The 21195-nt window shown below is 39.8% G+C and overlaps 1 pseudogene; it reads left to right on the forward strand.

The window, feature by feature from the left end:
- The first annotated feature begins 9845 nt into the window (after positions 1-9845).
- Positions 9846-11413, forward strand: LOC105537118 (annotated as a pseudogene).
- The last annotated feature ends 9782 nt before the right edge of the window (positions 11414-21195 follow it).

The following is a 21195-nucleotide window of genomic DNA, read 5'->3' on the forward strand; positions in this document are numbered from 1 at the left end:
TGGTAACCATTGTGTATGGTTTAAATAGTTAATATTTATTGGTAGTATGCAGTATAACAGAAATTGGACTGTTGTCTGTATTTTGTCTTTAAGCCAGCCTCCTAGATAGTGGTTGTTTTCTTCTGTATTGACATTTTGGTGCTCTTTAAAGCAACTGATAATTGGGCTAAAATTAGGATTAAGAGGCCTGACAGATTTCCAGGCTGTTATATTGTTTTTAAATCAAAGATTCAGAAAGCATTTGTCTAGTTTTAGAGGATCATTAACCTCACTAGAGTTTAATCAAGTAGAAATGTTTGCAGCAAAAATATTTTACTAGTTAGCTTGGAAACATTATGGGGTACTTTTGAAACAGTAACAGACTTGTGATTTCAATAGATATTTCTGTTTCAGGTGTTAATATCAGGTCTCAGATTTCAACCTGCAAGCTTTTAGAGTATGTTAAAGGTAACTTATAAACAAGTGAATATGAACATGAGAAATAATATTACCATCACTGGGATCCCTTTCCATACCTCCACTAAAATTATGGTTCAGGTTTTTGTTAGATTTCCTATTACTGTTTGTTACATCTTTCCATTGATCAATCCCCATTTGTGTTGAATTAGTTGAGACTCTCGTCTCTGCCCTGTGAGGGCATTTAACTTTAAGAGAAGATCATTAGGAATATTTTTTGGCCAGATGCCACAGTACGTAAGACTCAGTTCAAGACCTGATTTAGTGAAAGAGAGATGCTTTTTTTACAAAAGATTTGTGGACAGATTTTTCCCAGTCTTCCTAGTTTTGTTTCAGAGCCATTACCATGAAATGATAATTATTAGAAGTGATTTCCAATGCTGTTCTTGGTCGTTCATAGTTCATTAATAGTTCTTGGATTTTCGTATGGTATATCAGTTCTGATAAGCTATTGTCAGTTTCAGATAAATGATATATACTTTACCTGTCAAAAATCTATATTCATTTTATAGAAAAACTTTTTAAAAATTTACTACTTTAATGTAATACTGAGATCTGTAGGGAAAAAAGTGACTTTACTTGGTGAATGGGAGAGGGAAGTACCTTTTAAGCACAGACTTGCAAAAAGGCCTTTTGGCAAGAGGAGCATTCTAGTAGGAACTGAAAGAATGCCAGTTTGGCTGAAGCAGGGAGTGAGGAACATAGCCTTATGTGTGGAGCTCAAGCAGTTGGCAAGGCTAGGCTCTCCAGAGCTTGTAGGTCATATTAGAGATTGTCCTAAGAGTCATGTGGAATCACTGAATTGTGTGAAGTGTCAAAATCAGCATTTCAAAAAGCTTCTTGGCTGCAGATTAAATTGGTAAAAGAACAGATAAAAGAGAAACACCCCTTCCTGTCAGGAGAGAAGATAAGGGTAGATAAAAATAGAAGTTTGTGGGCTGTAGGTGCGTGGTAGAAATTTTAAGATGTCATATTTAGTGACTTATGTTTTCTTTGAAATGGAAATTGAGGGCATTGTGGTGTGGGCATGGCTTAGTTTAGAAGTAACGGTGTTGATCTGTGAGATTGTCAGGATTTGCTATCTAAGATTCAGCGCCCATTTTTATGGTGGCAATCCACCTAGTAACACATTCGTCCCCTGGGAGAGAGTAGATGGATCAAGCTATGGGACGGAGAAGGCAGTAATTGTCTTCCTCAGTTTTCAGTTTAACGGTTGTCAACCCAGCTGAAGAACACACTGATGCTGTCCTGTTGTTTTTAAGGGATTGCCATGAACACTATTTTTTGAGACAGTCTTGCTCTCTCACCCAAGCTGGAATGCAGTGGTGTGATCTTGGCTCACTGCAACCTCTGTCTCCCAGGTTCAAGTGATTCTCAAGACTCAGCATCCCGAGCAGCTGAGATTATAGGTGTGAGCCATCACGCCTGGCCAATTTTTTTTTTTAGTAGAGATGGCTTTTCATCATGTTGGCCAAGCTGGTCTTGAATTCCTGGGCTCAAGTGATCCGTCTGCCTTCGCCTCCCAAAGTGCTGGGATTACAGGCATGAGCCACTGTGCCTGGTCACCCATCAGTGTTTTTTAAAAATAGTTTTTGTACCTATTGCTTCGTTAGTTTCTTAATTATCCTGTAAGACAGTATTCTTTTTTTGTTTTTCTTTTTTTGAGACAAGATCTTGCTGTCACTCAGGCTGCAGCGCAGTGATGTGATGGTGGCTCACTGCAGCCTTCCCCACGCTCCAGCAGTCCTCCTACCTCTTCCTCCTGAGTGGCTGGGATCACAGGTGCATGCCACCATGCCTGGCTTTTTTTTACAGTTTTGATAGGCATGGGGTTTTGCCCTGTTGCCCACGCTGGTCTCAAACTCTTGGGCTCAAGCTATCTTCCTGCGTTGGCCTCCCAAATTTTTGAGATTACAGGCGTGAGTCACCACACCTGGCCAGTGTTCTACTCTTAAAAGGGAGGCAGTGGGCTCTGAAAGGTTATGACTAGCAGAATATAGTGAGTAGAGGTTAGAATGATTTTTCAGTTATTTACTGAACGTCATGATACTAAGCTGCCACCACCATAAGATTTTAAGCTTTACTGATACCCAAACTAACCATTTAGGAACACATGACTTTAAAATGTTCATTTGCACAAATGTTGAGTACCTACTCTACAAGATACAGTGTTAGATACTTTTGTGTAAGATAGGCCATAGCATTTTAGTGTGGTATCTTGTAGTCTCCTGTAAATACTTCTACAGGTTCTACCTACACAGTTACTATGGCTGTCATATTAGATATGAGGTAGGTGGTTATAACGTGTGGGAAATGTTGGCACTGATCTAGAAATTGGACCCCTCCCCAGTACAATATAGGAACCAGCCATGTGTACCACTTTAGCTCTTTATTCCCCCTGAAATAGATTATTGTTTTTACATCATGACTTCTTCAACTTTCCTCAAATGAGGGGAAAAAATTACCTTAACACAAAATGCAAGAATCTTCCTAGGCATCTAACCTAAGAATACAGTCAAAAGTGATTTGCAGAATGTGAAAACTGGAGCTAATAAGTTATTAAAGGATTTTAGTGATGGCTGCCTTTTCACAATGGTGTATCTTAGATTATCTATTGTAAACACTTTTCTGATGAAGTCATTTTTATACAACTCAGAAATTGATCCAAGGATACTGGAAGCCCATTCTACTCCAAGTATGTAAACTTGAGCCTTTTATATTTCACATTGTAAACACATGCTATGTTTGTCTGTGTACAGTGAGAGACTGCCTACCTATAAACTTCTGTAGCAGTCCATTTTATGTTTTCCTTGACTTACTACATCTATGAATGAACACTAAAAGACGAATGGCCCAACTTCTCTTACCTCTTACGCGTACCTGGGCAGTAAGTTATCTACAGTAATTTATCTTCTAATAGTTGTTTCTTCCGCTTACACACACACGGACAGAACGTGCCCTCTAATTAGATTTGGCCAAGACTAGTTATTTGATCGGTTAATAGAAAAGGTTAAAAGCAGGGAGTCAAATTTATATTCTTTTTAGTTTCCTTTGCTGTTTTCCCTAACCTTTTAATTTTGAGGGGACTTGTCTCTACACTTGGTTCTCTTATCCAGTCTCATGGCTGTAGGATTTATATGCCGTCAGTTTCCAAATTTGTATTTCCAATTCAGATGGGCTAATATTTCAGCCCCTCCTCTCCCGTACCACCTACCTGCTCAACCCACAGCTTACCCAACAGCGAATATAAATACTATTTCATTTGTGTAGACCCAAAACAGATCACTCTTGACTCCTCACACTCTACATCTACAGGGAAATACTTTGTCTCTAGCACCAGAAGATACCTGGGACCTCTTACTAATGCTGGGGTTGCTCTCTGTCTTTGCCACTGCACAGTCTGTTGTCAGTATAGCTTTCAATCTATATTGTTTCTTAAAAATCCTGCAGTGGCTGCCCATTCATTTAAGAGACAAGATCTCTGTCACCTAGGTTGGATTGCAATGGTATGACCGTAGCTCACAGCAACCTTGAACTCTTGGGTTCAAACAATCCTCACACCTCAACTTCCCAAGCACTAGGATTACAGGTTTGAGCCACCTCACCCAGCCCCACTCTTCATTTCTATCAGAGTAAAGCTGCAGTCCTGACAAAAGTTCATGATTTGCTCTCCCTCCCCCCCTCCCCTTTTTTTTTTGAGATAGAGTCTCTCACCTTGGTTGGAGTGTAGTAGCATAATCTCAGGCTCACTGCAACCTCCATCTCCTTATCACAAGCAATTCTCCCACTCCAGCCTCCTGAGTAGCTGGAGGTGCGCACCACCACGCCTGGCTAATTTTTGTCTGTTTTGTAGAGATGGGCTTTTTGCCATCTTGCCAAGGCTGGACTCAAAACTCCTGAACTCAGGCTCCTCCTCCTTCAGCCCCCCAAAGTGCTGGGATTACTGGCGTGAGCTGCCGCACCAATTTGGCTCCTCTTACCTCTGACCAGATCTGCCAGTACCTTTCCCCATGCTCACTCCATTCTAGCCACTCTGGCCTTTGTTTTTCAAACAGGCGAGGTATCATCTTGTGTCTGAGCCTTTGTGTGGGCCATTTTCCCTGACTGGAATGCTGGAGATAGCTGCCTGAGAAGAATCTCAGTGAGGTTTGTTTTTACCATTCTATTGAATGGAAACTGCTACCTCCCTTAACTCTGTTTTATTCTTTACTCTTCACAAGCATTTACAACCTAACTATATATTTTGCTTGTTCATTCAAATATAAAGTCCCATGAAAGCAAGAATCTTATTGTAGTATCTGTTAAATCCCAAGTGTCTGCATCAGTGTGGGGCAAGCAAATGTTAATATTTGAATGAGTGATCTTGAATTATAGTTCTGCCTCACTGTCTTGTTAGCAACTATTGTAAGAGCTGTGTCAGCATGTTTAAAATTGTAAAGCATATGGAAGTTGGCATTCTAACCATTTTTAAGCATACAATTCAGTGACATTAAATACATTCAGTGTTTTGCAACCATCACCACTATCCATTTCCAGAACTTTTCCATCATCCCAAACAAACTCTACCCATTAAACAGTAACTCCCCATTCCCACCCTATCCCCAGCCCCCGATCATCTCTATTGTACATCTGTCTCTGAATTTGCCTGTTCTGGGTACATCGTATAAATAGAATCATACAATATTTGTGTTTCGGGTCTAGTTTATTTCACTTAGTATGTTTTTGGTTTTTTGAGACGGACTCTCGCTCTGTTGCCCAGACTGGAGTGCAGTGGTGCAATCTCAGCTCACTGCAAGCTCTGCTTCCCGGGTTCACGCCATTCTCCTGCTACAGCCTCCAGAGTAGCTGGGACTACAGGTGCCTGCCACCACGCCCAGCTAATTTTTTATATTTGTAGTAGAGACGGGGTTTCACCGTGTTAGCCAGGATGATCTCGATTTCCTGACCTCGTGATCCGCCCACCTCGGCCTCCCAAAGTGCTGGAATTACAGGCGTGAGCCACCGCGCCCGGCTATTTCACTTATGTTTTTAAGATTCATTCATGTTGTAGCATGTGTCAATATGTGGCTGAATATCATCCCATTTTATGTACATATATGCCACATGTTTATCCATCTGTCAGTGGACAGCCTGTTTCTACCTTTTGAACATTGTGAATAATGCTACTATGAACATAGGTGTACAACTATCTTTTAAGTCCCTGTTTTCAGTTCTGGGTATATAGGAGTGAAATTGCTGGCTAGTGGTAATTCTATGTTTAACTTTTTGGGGAATCGTGAAACTTTCCCACAGCCACTATGCCATTTTACGTTCTCACCAGCAGTGCATGAGGATTGTAGATTCTGTACATCCTTAACAATACTTGTGCTTTTCTTTTTATCTGATAGTAGTCATCCTAATGGGGACAAGTGGTTATTTCATTGTCAATGGCAGTTTTTAAAGCAGCTCATTTTTATTGAGACTTCACAAAGTACTTGCCAGGCACAGTGGCTCATGTCTGTAATCCCAGCACTTTGGGAGGCCAAGGCAGGTGGATCGCTTGAGCTCAGGAGTTCTACCCTGGGTAACATGGTGAAACCCCATCTCTACAGAAATACAAAAAATAGCTGGGTGTGGTGGCACAGGCTTGTGGTCCCAGCTACTCAGGAGACTGATGTGTCAGGATCGATCGCCTGAGCCTGGTAGGTCGAGGCTGTAGCAAGTGAAGATTGTCCCACTGCACCCCAGGTTGGGCGACAGTGAGACCCTGTCTCAAAAAGAAAAGCCAGGCCGGGCGCGGTGGCTCAATCCTATAATCCCAGCACTTTGGGAGGCCGAGACGGGTGGATCACGAGGTCAGGAGATCGAGACCATCCTGGCTAGCACGGTGAAACCCCGTCTCCACTAAAAAATACAAAAAACTCCAGCTACTCGGGAGGATGAGGCAGGAGAATGGCGTAAACCCGGGAGGCGGAGCTTGCAGTGAGCTGAGATCCGGCCACTGCACTCCAGCCTCAGAGCCAGACTCTGTCTCAAAAAAAAAAAAAAAAGAAAAAAGAAAAGCCAGAGTAAACTTAGTTTTCATCGAACCAATTCTCTTTTGCACTCAGTGTTTCATTGGTTTACATAATATTGTGATGAAATCACGACAAAATTACATTGACATTGTTTAGAAATAAACACAGCTGGCTCTAAACATTACTAGTAGCATGAGTTCTTGGATATGATGTATTTTGTGTGACTAAGTCAGTTTTATAGAGAGAATGTAGTTAGGTTATGTGGGGCCAACTGAGGGCTTTTAGAGTATTGACATTTTCTTAAATGCTCTTAAGTTTGCTCCTGAAAGTATGGTCTGCAGGGTAGCAACATTGGCATCACCTGGTCTGGGAACTGGTTACAAGTGCAGAATGTACCATGTGAAATCAAAACCTACATTTGAGCAAGATCCCCAGTGATTTGTATGCACATCAAAGATTGACAGATTGTGCCTTTAAACTACTTTGAATGGCTACCTGCTGTTTCAACTTGTAACATAATTTTAACCAGTTCTTGCCACTGGGTGTTCGGGTTATTTCACTAGGTTTTTGAGTATTATAAAGGATGCTACAATGAATTTCCTTATAGGTAAATCTTAGTGCAAATACCTGTTTTCCAATAATGAATTTCTTGGAGTGCTTGATTCAGAGTATGAATATTTGAGTTTTTTGACACAGTAAATTGCCCCGATTTACTTTTACCCTCAATGTATGTGAAAATGTGTATTTCTCCACATTCTTTTCAATAACTAGTGCTTTTAAAAAAATCTATTTTAGTGGTGGAAATTGGGTATCTTATTTTTAACTATTTCTTGATTGTTACAGTGGCTGAAATATTTTTAAATGTTGTGTGCTTCCATCTAGAGATAGGCATATATATAAAATGAATCAGTAAATAATGATTTGGTAATTCCATTTTAATAATTGAAGAAATAGTTCATTAATACAACCAGTAAAGGGCAGACCCAGGAACTGAAGATCTGATATAGGAACCAAGAAAGATTTGAAAGATCCTTTTCTAATCTATCAAACCAGAATTACCCTAATACTATTTTGACTATTATGGTGGAGTCAGCTAATCAAATCAAACCCTTTTAATTTCCATTCTTATACTGAAAATGTTTCTAAGTTTACTTAGTGCACACAATGAGAGTCATTTAAAAAGAAGTTATTTTGCATTTAGATTGTCACCTTAGAGAATCCTTAGATAATAGTTATTTTTTTTTTGTAGGGTCTCACTCTGTCACCCAGGCTGGAGTAGAGTGGCATGATCATGGCTCATCGTAGCCTCAACCTCCTGGGCTCAAGCCTTCCGCATAGCTGGGACTACAGGTGTGCACCACCACACCCAGCTGATTTTTGTATTCTTTGTAGAGGCAGATTTTGCCATGTTGCCCAGGCTGGTCTCAAATTCCTGGGCTCAAGTGATGCACCCTCCTCAGCCTCCCAAAAGTGCTGGGTTTGCAGGCATGAGCTACTGCCCCTGGCCTGAGAATACATTTAACTTTTTTTTTTTTTTTTTTTTTTGAGGAAATTTATAGTATCTTAACATTCTGAATAGAATTCTTGTGGTAGGTGTAAGAAAGTGGTCTTAATTTTATTTAGCTGTGTAATGCTGCTTTTTGTTTTTAGCCCTAGGTCAAAACATATTATAGGCTGTATATATATATTTTATATATATGTATATAGCATTTGAATGTCTATGTGTGTGGTATTCAGGAAGGAGATATAAAGCCAATGAATATTACTTCTGTTTTTTTAGGAGCCAGGAAATGAAATAATTTTCATTCATTGAGTAACTCAAAGTGATTGCAATGTGCAAAATACCTTGAGCATACAAAGAAAAAACAATTGACTGTCTGAAAGAAAGGAACTGAAGAGACTAATATATGCTGGTCACTTTCCCATATGTTGTTTCATGTAAGTGTTAAAAACAGTACTATTGGTGTTCCTCGTTTACAGGTGAGGTAAGATATCGTAAGATTCAGTAGCAGAGCATTGATCCACGTTAGGAGTCAGAAAAGCCAACCCAGAGAATATGACAGTAGAACTGATTCTTAGAGGTCATTATTTGAAGATATGAGGTGATACATATATTGTGAAAGAATCTACATATAATGTTAATAGACTTAAAAATTTAGCAAGATCAATTAATATAAAGTCAGTTTGGAAGCCAGATATAATGTAACTAGTGTTTAATAAGAGGTGTGCAAAGTTCTCTTTGTAGAAAGTTTTAAACCTTTACTGAAAGACATTAAGATAGACCCAAATCAATGGACATCTGCTCCTGAAGGTGTGTTCTATAGACTGGCATTGTTGACATCAGTATTTCTGTTGTTGGGCAGGAGGAATCAGTATCATTAAATGTGACAGCTCCTCCCAAATCTATAACATCAATGCAAATCAGAATAATATCCCAAGAAGTTTGTTTTTGTTACTGAATATGACTGTCTGGTTCTAAATTTTATACGGAAGCTCCAAAGCAAATGATAACCGAGAGGGAGATGGAGTGAGACCTGCCTTACCAGATACTAAGCTGTATTGTAAGTAAGGTAATAGAGACTTGATGCAGGAATAGACCATGGAACAATATACAGAGACTAGAAGCCACATATTATGAAAACTAGATTTATGATAGAATGGGAATCTCATATGTAAATGTCAACTTCAGGTGGATTAAATGTGGACTTAATGTAAGAGGCAAAACCAGACTCTCTTAAGAATAAAATATAGGAAATAGTTGTATGACCTTGGATTGGAGGAGTTCTTAAGACTCAGCTCACTGCAAGCTCCGCTTCCCGGGTTCATGCCGTTCTCCTGCCACAGCCTCCGGAGTAGCTGGGACTACAGGTGCCCGCCACCACGCCCAGCTAATTTTTTGTATTTTTAGTAGAGACGGGGTTTCACCGTGTTAGTCAGGATGATCTCGATTTCCTGACCTTGTGATCATGCTGGGTTCACATAAAAGTAAGATGTAAAAGTACAATAAAGACATAAAAGTACAAATTATAAAGGGAAAGATTGATAAATTTGATTAAATTAAGAACTGATTATTAAAAGAGTGGAACGAAAAGTCCCAGACTGGGAGAAGATATTGGAACACAGATAATTGACAAAGGACTTTTATCACGAATACGTAATAAACTATACATACATGAGAACAATAGAAGCCCAATAGAAAAATGGGCAATTCGGGCCGCCGCCGCTGCTGCTGAATTATTTGGGCTGCAGCGGGCGGTTTCGGCTCGTGGCCGCGAGCCACTTCTGCGGCTGCCCAGAGAACCAAAGGTCGCCGATCCCAAGTCGTCTTCCTTTCCGCCCCCCAGGAGGAGCGAGAAGGAGCCACGGCTGATACGAGAAATAGACTTTCGGGAAATGGCCTCTAAATCCTAGCTGAATTTGTTAGCCTTCCTCTGTGGATCGGCAATAGGATTTTTTGGTTTTTTTTAATGTTCTCAGCTATTGAGTATTTTGTTGGGAGAAAAGGGTGGCACTCAGCCTAATACGCTTCATGATGATTCTCATGCGAGGCATTCAGATGATAATGACACAATCATCTAGAAGGACAAATGAACTTCAATGCAGATTCTAGCCAACAGAAAGATGAGAACACCCACATCGCTGAAAACCTCTATCAGAAAGTTAAAATTCTTTGCTGGGTTTTGACAAGCCCTTAAAACCTAGAGAAAAAGGCCTCAAAGTTATGTGGGCCTAGCATTGTCACAAAGTGTTGTTATGAGTTCAGAAGGAAATAAAGACTTCACTACTGTGAGATTGAAAACCAAAGAAGGCAGAGATCAGCCATACTGGAAAACAAAGCTTTTCAGTATGTTCATGAACATTATTTAGAAGATGCTGATTGGTGTTTGAAAGCAGATGATGACACGTATGTCATACTAGACAATTTGAGATGGCTTCTTTCAAAATATGACCCTGAAGGACCCATTTACTTTGGGAGAAAATTAAAACCCTATGTAAAGCAGGACTACATTGAGTGGAGGTGCAGAATATGTACTAAGCAAAGAAGCCTTGAAGAGATTTGTTGATGCATTTAAAACAAGACAAGTGTACATTTAGTTCCTCCATTGAAGACAGCGCGGGGAGATGCATGGAAATTATAAATGTAGAAGCAGGAGATTCCAGAGATACCACTGGAAAAGAAACTTTTCATCCCTTTGTGCCGGAACATTTAATTAAAGGTTATCTACCCAGAACCTTTTGGCACTGGAATTACAACTATTACCCTCCTCGAGAGAGTCCTGGTTGCTGTTCTGATCTTGCAGTTTCTTTTCACTATGTTGATTCTACAACTATGCATGAGTTAGGATACCTTGTTTATCATCTTCGTGTATACAATTATTTATACAGGTATCAACCTACCTTACCTGAAAATATACTAAAGGAAATCAGTCAAGCAAACAAAAATGAAGATACAAAAGTGAGGTTAGGAAACCCTTGAATGGAAGTTGTGATGAACAAAGGTAAAACGTCTAGCACTGCACTGAAGAAGGACTTTTGTATTTCTAACAGAACACTGGAATCCCAGTGAGGAATTCTAAGTGAACATTCCATGGAGAAATTTTTCACATGAATGACTATAAACTGAAGCTTTAAATGACCTGTGAAGTCTGTTAAAATGTGTTTTCATACAGTAATACATAAATATATCTATATATATGAAGAATTTGTGTTTTTAAAATGGTGGCCAGGTAAAGGAACTAGAAAAGAGATTTTGTTGCCTGTTTTTGACCATCTGTATTATTATTGTCACTGAGAAACTAAAACAATTAAATTTGCCAAAACTATACTGCACCATGTTAGTAATAAACAGATCTGCCCCAAAGAAAATTTTTTTTAAATGGACAACAGACATGAACTGACATTTCACAGAAGAAAGTTTATAAATACATGAAATAAAATTTAATTTTATTCTGGAAAGTGCATATTAAAATCACAGGTGCCATTTTTTACCTACAATATTGGGGAAAAAATGTTCAAAATGTAATCTATTGGCTAGTATATGGTGCAAGGTAAAATACTGCTGGAAGGGGTATAAATTCATACGACGATTTTGGAATCTAGTTTAGCATTACTTGGTAAAGTAAATGTGCATATATCCCCAGGAGAAACTCATATCTTTACACTAGGAGACATTTACAAGAATGTTTATAGCAACACCATTTGTAATAGCAGAAAACTGGAAACACCTCAAATATCCACCAATAGAATAAATAGTAGGACATTCATACAATAAAATAGTGTGGAACCTGAAAATGTAATAACTAGTTATACACATGAACATAAAAAGATCTTAACATTGGCCAAGTGCAGTGGATCACGAAGTCAGGAGTTCCAGACCAGCCTGGCCAAGATGATGAAACCCCGTCTCTACTAAAATTACAAAAATTAGCCGGATGTGGTGGCAGGCACCCTGTAATCGCAGCTACTCAGGAGGCTGAGGCAGAGAATTGCTTGAATCCAAGAGGCAGAGGCTGCAGTGAGCCGAGGTCACGCCACTGCACTGCAACCTGGGCAACAGAGCGAAACTCTCAGAAAAAAGAAAAAAAAAAACCTTCTTTACTGGAATAAGCAAGTCACAGATGAATTCACACAGTATTCCATTTATATTAGAGATTCTAACATTTAGAGACATATTAGAAAAGCAACGTAAGAAACCATTATTAATTCAGCATAGTTTTCTAGGAGCAGGAGGGTACAGGGATGTAATCAAGGAGGAGGTCTCACAGGGCATCTAATGTGCTGTAACCAACCAGAATGGCTGGCACCCAAGCCTTTTTACTCTTTGGACAGTATGTATTTTAATACACAAGTATGATGTATTTTATAATCAATAAAATGATAGAAATATGCTTACTATTGTATGTCTAGCTGAATTCTAGAGTTTGACCATCATACCTAGAAGGTGGTAGTAAAAAATATTTAAAATAATGCTTAGGTATTTTTCCAAAAACATGACAAATACTACTTTTAAATAATTTTCTATTTATATTATCTGAAATTTTGTTTTAGTACATTTTACTTGAAGTAGGAGATGATAGTCCAGTGAGCGCATGGAAGTAACAAATAGTTAATGTTATAAACAGTCGTCTTCTCTATCAGAGAATCTCAACATGAGAGAGGAACATGTAGTTTGCAAAAGCATATTTTGAAACTTACTGCTTTGATATATTTTCTTTCAAATAATATCAAAGGAGAGTATAAGGCTTATATTTATCAGAAGTGAGCATATAACACCACTTCTCTCCAGATAGCCATAAAATTAGTCTTCATACAGCACCAGGTGGACAAAGCCAAGGGCCTGGTCACCAGCATCCCAAGTACTGGACTGGGGGTTGGGAGGACTTCAGTTACCAATTATGGTATCTCTAGGTCCACAACAAGGTAAACAGTTTGAAACTTTGATTTGCAGTTGATGCCACACAAAAATTTCTCTATTTGTTGTCTTGATTGGGACATAGTGATCAGTACAATTAATGTACCTGAATGGGGACCTAACAGTCATCCTCCCTTATGAAGCAGACAGCTGTAGAATTCCATGCAACTTGGGGCCACTCTGCTGAGCCTGTATATCTTCCTGACATGTTTGCACCTAGTGGTAATCTACCTGTGCCAAACCATTTCTGCCCTTGTGGTGGTGTGGTATCTCGTTTTTCCAAATACTTTTTAGAGTCCTAACAGCTCTCAAATCTCAGAATGATGACCTCAATTGGAGCCTGCTTCCTGGAGAAATTGGCCAAGGTAGAGATTACCAGAACCATAGTCTTTCTAGGACAGGTTAAACCTTAACATTGTTGAAAGCAACTACCATTACATGACAGCTTGCCAAGATGTGTTGGGGAAGCCAGGATTTTGGTGATGATGAATAGTGTCTTCCAGTATTTGAGAAACCTTAAGTACTGTTGGGTTCTGTGTATTCATTCATTCAGAATTACTGAGTTGCCCATTGGATGTCAGGCACTGTGCTAGGGTCAAACTAAAAACTCCACTTCAAGATTAGCTAATATTTGCATGAAGCAGTGAATATTTTAATCTTCTTAGAGACAGGGTCTCACTATGTTGCCCAGGCTAGACTTGAACTCCTAGGATCAAGTGATCCTCCTGCCTCAGACTCCTGAGTAGCTGGGGCCACAGGTGCGTGCCACTGAACCCAGCTATTTTGCTCAATCTGTAGGGCTTCCAATCTGCTATGTCTGAGATCTTGTTGAATCTTATAGAGATAACTTAGAAAAGATGTAGCTCAGGAATTTCATTTTTTGGGCTGTCACATATATGCACTTTTCAGGGTTAGCCAAAAAGAGGTGGTGCTGCAGTATTCAGGATGTCTTATGTCTTGGAAGAAGAGTTTATGTGAGGTCATGGGATCTGAATCAGATAAGATATAGTTAGTATCTCTTCAGGTAGGATTCATTTAACAAATATTCTGGTCGCATATCCAGGTGCCAAAATGAACATAGCCGTGAATATAACATAACATCCCTCATCTCTTGAAGATTATTTATAGTCAGGAAAGGCAGACAGTGATCAAATATATCGATTTGTGTTAAAAATTATTAAGCAATATGAAGCAAGGTATTACTATATATGTTTGTCGTGGAAGATCCTTATAAGGTGTGATTTGAACAGAACTGAAAAGAGAAAGGGAGTGATAGTCATGTGGCTATCAGGGAGAAAACCACTTTTTTTTTTTTAAGATGGAGTTTCACTCTTGTTGCCCAGGCTGGAGTGCAATGGCACGACCTCGGCTTACTGCAACCTCTGCCTCCCGGGTTCAAGCGATTCTCCTGCCTCAGCCTTCTGAGTAGCTGGGATTACAGGTGGCCGCCACCATGCTGGCTAATTTTTTTGTATTTTTAGTAGAGATGGAGTTTCACCATGTTGGCCAGGCTTGTCTCGAACTCTTGACCTCAGGTGACCCACCAACCTTAGCCTTCCAAAGTGCTGGGATTACAGGTGTGAGCCATGGTGGCCAGCCAGAGAAAACATTCTCGCAGAAGTAATAGTGCAAGTGCCCTAAAGTGTAATTGAGGCAGCAAAAGGCTGATAGAATGAGGGAAAAGAAGAATGACCAGAAATGGGTTCAAGAAGATATTTGGGGACATGATTTTGTAGGGCTTTATATGGGAATGACAAAATTTGGAAGCATATGAGCAGATAAGGTATAATCCTATATTTTATCACTGGTTACTATTTGAAGAATAAGCTGTTAGGGAACAATTCCAGAAGCAGGTGGACCAATTGGAATTAAAGCAAAGGCTTTAATATGGGTAAGAGAGAAAAGTATAGTTTCTTAGATTAGGGTAATAGCAGTGGAAACAAAGATTCCAAGTTTATTTTTAAGGTAAAACTAACTTCATCTGTTGCTGTATAGGTGAATATGAGAAAAAAAAGATCTCCAAAGCTTTTGACTAGGAAAATGAAGGAAAAAATAAGTCATCTAATACTGAAAGAAGACTGGGGAATGGGGTGGAAACTTTTGAGGGGGTAGGTATCAAAAATTTCATGCTGGGTATGTTGAGTTTGAGAAAACAGACCATCAAGTGGACACATCAAGTAGTCCTTGGAATATACATATTGGGAATTCAAGGTCAGTGTCAGGGCTAGAGATAGAATTGTGGGAAGTATAGGGTCAGGCGCAGTGGCCCAAGCCTGTAATCCCAGCACTTTGGGAGGCCAAAGCAGGCAGATCATGAGGTCAGGAGATCAAGACCATCCTGGCTAACACGGTGAAACCCCGTCTCTACTAAAAATACAAAAAAAATTAGCCAGGTGTGGTGGCGGGCACCTGTGGTCCCACCTACTCGGGAGGCTGAAGCAGGAGAATTGCTTGAACCCAGGAGGTGGAGGTTGCAGTGAGCCGAGATCGCGCCACTGGGTGACAGAATGAGACTCCGTCTTAAAAAAAAAAAAAAAAGAATTGTGGCAACTATGGGTGTATAAATAGTATTTAAAGCAGTGGGACCAGATGAGCTTACTGAGAGAATGATAGTTAAAAGGTCAGCAGGCTGAACCCTGGGGTTCTATATTTAAGATAGAGAAAATTAGAGTGACTCAATAAAGAAGACTGAGGGGACAACCTGTGAGGTAAGAGAGCTGAGAGAAAGAGAAACAAATTTAAAGTTGGGGAGTTGAGTGGCCTTGAAGCAAAGTTTCATAAAAGAGGGAGAAACATTAAGTGTCTGGCATACTACTGAAGGATTGACTAAGATGAAGACTGAATTGACCATTTGATTTGACAATTAAGTTCATTAGTGGCTGAGTAGTATGGTTTGAGTGGAGTGGTGAGGACAAAAGGATGATTTGAGTGAACTGAGGAGGGAATAAGAGGGGAGATAGTGAAAACAGTTTTATTGTTTGCTTGCTTGTTTGTGGAGATTGGGTCTTGTCCTGTCACCCAGGCTGGAGTGCAGTGATGTGATTATGGCTCATTGCAGCCTCAACCTCCTGGGCTCAAGCAGTCCTCCCACCTCAGCCTCCCAAGCGACTGGGACTACAAGTATTCACCACCAAGCCTGGCAATTTTTAAAAATTTTGTAGAGATGAGGTCTTACTATGTTGCCCAGGCTGGTCTTGAACTCCTGCACTCAAGTTATCCTCCTGCCTTGGCCTCCCAAAGTGTGAGTATTACAGGCGTGAGCCACTGTGCCCATCCCAGAAATGGTCTTTAAAAGAGTACTGTAGCATGTCAGCAAGGTGATGGAACAGGAAGCCCAAGACCCTTCTTCTGTTATGGATAAATGAATTTAACAATGATAGACCAGATTCCTCTGTGAGAAGTCCAGAAACCAGTTACAGGTTGCTTTACCACAGGTGAGACTAAAATCAACGGCATCAAATCCAGGTAGGTAAATTCAGCGACCTGTCGCTTGCCAGAGCCTCCCAGCCCCCCAACCCCTACACAGCGTGGAGCAATTGGGAGGAAACCTTCAAACTTCTATCTGCAGAGGGAAAGGTATATATAGAACATACATATATAGAACAGATATATATAGAACATATATCCAACATTCTAAGTTTTGGGGGCCTGGCTGAGGGACTGCTTTCTGTATTTTTACCTGAATCTGAGCACTAACAGCAACGGGGAACCAGCTGTAATCTCTGGGAGCAAACTGCTCTGGAGTCTGCAGTACCACAGACAGACACTAGGCGAAGCTCCAGTTCCATGACTTGCTATAGCACCCAAGATGCCACGGTATTGCAGGGGAACTTCTGATTAGAACCGCAGACCTCTTCAAGCAGAATTCACACACAAGCCTAAAGAGGATGCATTCCCAGAAAAGGCTTAAGAAGCCTCTAGAATCTCTAGCCAGGCTGAATGGAGAAAGTCTTTGATATAGAAAACGAGATGAGAAAATCTGGGTGGGATGGCTGATTTTTCAATACTAAAATCCCAACAAAAATTAATGAGACATAACAAAGAAATGGAAACATGGCACATTTAAGAAACCAATTAAATTTCCACAAACCAACTTGAAATAAAGGGAGGTAAATGAGGTGCCAGAGAATTAAGAAATACCATTATAAAAATGCTTAATTAAAATAGAGCATAGATAGCTAAACAAAACCAAGAAAATCATGGATAAACAGATTGAGAGTATCATCAAAGAGACAGAAACTGTAAAGAAGTACCAAACAAATTCTGCAACTGAAGAATAACTGAATGGAAAAAAAAATCTCTATAGGGAATGAACAGACTTGGAAAGGCAGAAGAAAAAATCAGTGAACTCAAAGACAGGACTTTCAAAATTGCTGAGGCATAGGAGAATGAAAACATACGAAGAGAGCCTAAGGGGCTTATGGGACGCCATCAAATAGAACCACATTAAGGGAGTTTCAGAAGGAAAATAGAGAAAAGACACAGACCTATTTAAAGAAATAACAGCAAAAAAATTTCCTAGATATGAGAGAAACCGACATATAAAAGAAACTAAGAAAATGCCAGCAAAGATAAATCTCAAGAGACCACACCAAGACACATCATAATAAACTATCAAAAACAGAGAATCAAGAAAGCAGCAAGAGAAAAGCACTCATCATGTACAAGAGGGCTTTTAATTATTAGCAGATTTCCCAGCAGAAACCTTGCAGACTAGAAGGGAATGGGATGATATATTCAAAGCACAGAACTTCCTGATAAGGTAAATGCATAGAAATATATACAGACCTATAATATTGTAATGTAGGTGTGTAAATTACATTTAATTCTAGCATAGAATTTATCATTTATTATTTTTAAAGGTGGGGTCTAGCTTTGTTGCCCAAGCTGGTCTTGAATTTTTGGGCTCAAACAGTCCTCCTGCCTTACCCTCTGAGTAGTTGGGGCTACAGGTGTGCACCACCATGCCCAGGTACCGGTTTTGAATACAAAAAACAAAAGTGTAAAAAGTAATTATATATTTGAGTTAATGGATACTCATTATTAAAAAAAAAGGAAATTGTGTTATTAATTACAAAGTGAAGGGGGGCAGAGATGTAAAGGAGTAGAGTTTTTATACGTGAATGAAGTTGTTAGCTGTTTCAAATAGAATGTTACAATGTTTAGGTGTTTTATGTAATTGCAATGGTAACTTCAAAGAAAATACCTACAAAATATACACAAAGGGAAATGAGAAGGGAATCAAAGCATGTCACTACAAAAGAAACAAACAAAAAACACAACAAAACAAAAAAGACAGCAAGGGAAGAAAGTAGGGGCAAAAAAGCTACATGACATACAGAAAACAACAAAATGGCAATAGTGAGTTAGTTCCTATCAGCAATTACTTTAAAGGTAGATGTGATGAACACTAATTAAAGATATAGATTGGCTGAATGGATTAAAAAAAAAAAAAAAAAAAAAAGTCCAACTATATGCTCTTTACAAGAGACTTACCTTAGACTTAGGGACACACAAAATCTAAATGTGAAGGGATGGAAAACAGTTCCATGTAAATAGGAAGCTAAAAGAGAGCAGGGGTAGCCATATGTAATATTAAACAAGATAGTCTTTAAATAGAAACTGTCAGGAGGACAAGAAAGGATGTTATGTAATGATAAAGGGTCCATTCATCAGGAACGTATAACAACTATAAATATATGCACATCTAATGTTAGAACTCCCACATAGGTGAAGCACTGACAGGACTGAAAGAAGAAATTAACAGCAACACAGTAATAGCAGGAGACATAATACTCCTCTTCCATTTGTGGCCAGAACAACCATACAGAAGATCGACAAGGAAACAGAAGACATGAACAACAGTAGATCAGTTGTCTCTAACTGATGTCCACTCATTACAGCAGAATACACATTCTTAAGTACTCGTGGAGCATTCTCCAAGATAGACCACATGTTAGGCCGTAAAACAAATCTTGACAAATTTAAGGAGATTGAAATCGTACGAAGTATCTTCTCCAATCACAATGAAATAAAACAACAAATCAATAGCAGAAGGAAAACAAAGTTCATGAATTTGTGGAAACTAAGCAGTGCCCTCTTAATGAATGGTCAGAGAAGAAAACACCAGTGAATTTAGAAACTATCTGGAAATAAATGAAAATAAAAAGGCAACATATCACACTTATGGAATGCAGTGAAAGTAGAAGTGAGAGAGAGGTTTATAGCAGTACCCTGATACTGAAAACAAAAATACAACAAGAAAACTATGGACCAACATTTTGGATTAATACAGTAGCAACAAAATAGGTAGATAAGGAATTCACCTCAATCGAATAAAGGTCACCTGGGCATGGTGGCACATGCCTGTATTCCTGGCTACTCAGAGGCTGAGGCAAGAGGATCACTTGAGTCCAGAAGTTCTGGGCTGTGGTGCGCTATGCTGATCAGTTGTCTGTATTAAGTTGGGCATCAATATGGTGACCTTCCACAGTGGGGGACAACCAGGTTGCCCAAGGAGGGGTGAACTGGCCCAGGTCGGAAAAGGAGCAGGTCAAAACTCCTGTGCTGATCAGTAGTGGAATCACGCCTGTGAATAGCCACTGTGCCCCAGCCTGGGCAACATAGCGAGACCCTGTCTCTTTATATATATGTATATATAGGTCATATATGACACTCAGTGGAGAAAGATTGAAAGCTTTTTCTCTAAGATTAGGAATAAAGCAAGATTGTCCACTGTCACCACTAATACCGCTAATATTTTGAAGGGGTGGCCTGCCCCTCCACACCTGTGGGTGTTTCTCGTTAGATGGAACGAGAGACTTGAGAAAAGAAATGAGACACAGAGACAAAGTATAGAGAAAGAAAAAGTGGGCCCTGAGTTCCCTTAGTATTTATTGATAATTACCATCTTAAAGAAAAGGAAGTGGCAGGATAATAGGATCATTGTAGGGAGAAAGTCAGCAGTAAGACATATGAATAAAGTTCTGTGTGACATGAATAAGTTTTAAGGAAAAGTGCTGTGCCTTGATATGCATATGCAGACATTGCCATAAACCTTTTTAGTGCATAAAGAGCAGCATTGCACTAGCAAGTCCCACCTTTCACCCTAAGGCGGTTTTCTCCTTTCTCAGTAAACAGAACATACAATCGGGTTTTATAACGAGATGTTCCATTGCCCAGGGACGGGCAGGAGACAGATGCTTTTCTCTATCTCAGCTGCCAACAACCGCCAAGAGGCCTTCTTTCTTCTTGTACTAGTCCTCCTCAGTACAGACCCTTCACGGGTGTCAGGCTGGGGGACGATCAGGTCTTTCCCTTCCCACGAGGCCATATTTCAGACCATCACATGGGGAGAAACCTTGGACAATACCTAGCTTTCCTAGGCAGAGGTCCCTGCGACCTTTGGCAGTGTGCGTATCCCTGGGTACTTGAGATTAAGAGAATGGTGATGACATTTAACCAGCAAGCTGCCTTCAGGCACTTGTTTAACAAAGCACACCCTGCACAGCCCAAAATCCTTTAAACCTTGAGTCACCATAGCACATGTCTCTTGCAAGGACAAGGTTGGGGGTAGGGTCACAGATTAACAGCATCTCAAATACAGAACAAAATGGAGTCTCTTATGTCCACTTCTTTCTATAGAGACACAGTAACAGTCTGATCTTTCTTTCTTTTCCCCACATTTTCCCTTTTCAACAAAACCACCATTGTCATCATGGCTCGTTCTCAATGGTCGCTGTCTCTTTGTAACTGTTGGGTATAACTGCCGACTAACAGCAGACAAAACAGGCACATAAGGATTAATATGAAATTTACAATAGTAGTACTTTAGATGGTCTTAACCAAAGTGACAGAGTTAAGATTTGCGAGGCCATCAGCAACTCCTGCAATTGCCTCAGTTTCTGGTACCAACACAGAGATCACATACTTCACAAAGTAATAAAATATCACAAAGCAAGTGGAGGCAGGATGAGATCACAGGATGGCATTAAAATTAAAATTAAAATTGCTAATGAAATTTCGGGCAAGCATTGTCATTGATAACATCTTATCAGGAAACAGGGTTTGAGAGCAGACAACCTGTCTGACTAAAATTTATTAGGTGGGAATTTCCTCGTCCTAATAAGCCTGGGAGCACTACAGGAGACCGGGGCTTATTTCATCCCTTTGGCTTCAACCATACGGGGCGGCACGCTTCCAAGGGGGTCGTTTATAGGCCTACCCTCAGAGCTCATTTTCTTTCTCAGGGATATTCCTTGCTGAGAAAAAGAATTCAGCGATATTTCTCCTATTTGCTTTTAAAAAGAGGAGAAATATAGCTCTGTTCCA

This window comes from Mandrillus leucophaeus, unplaced genomic scaffold (genome assembly GCF_000951045.1).
Source record: "Mandrillus leucophaeus isolate KB7577 unplaced genomic scaffold, Mleu.le_1.0 Scaffold169, whole genome shotgun sequence".
In the NCBI taxonomy this organism is placed as follows: domain Eukaryota; kingdom Metazoa; phylum Chordata; class Mammalia; order Primates; family Cercopithecidae; genus Mandrillus; species Mandrillus leucophaeus.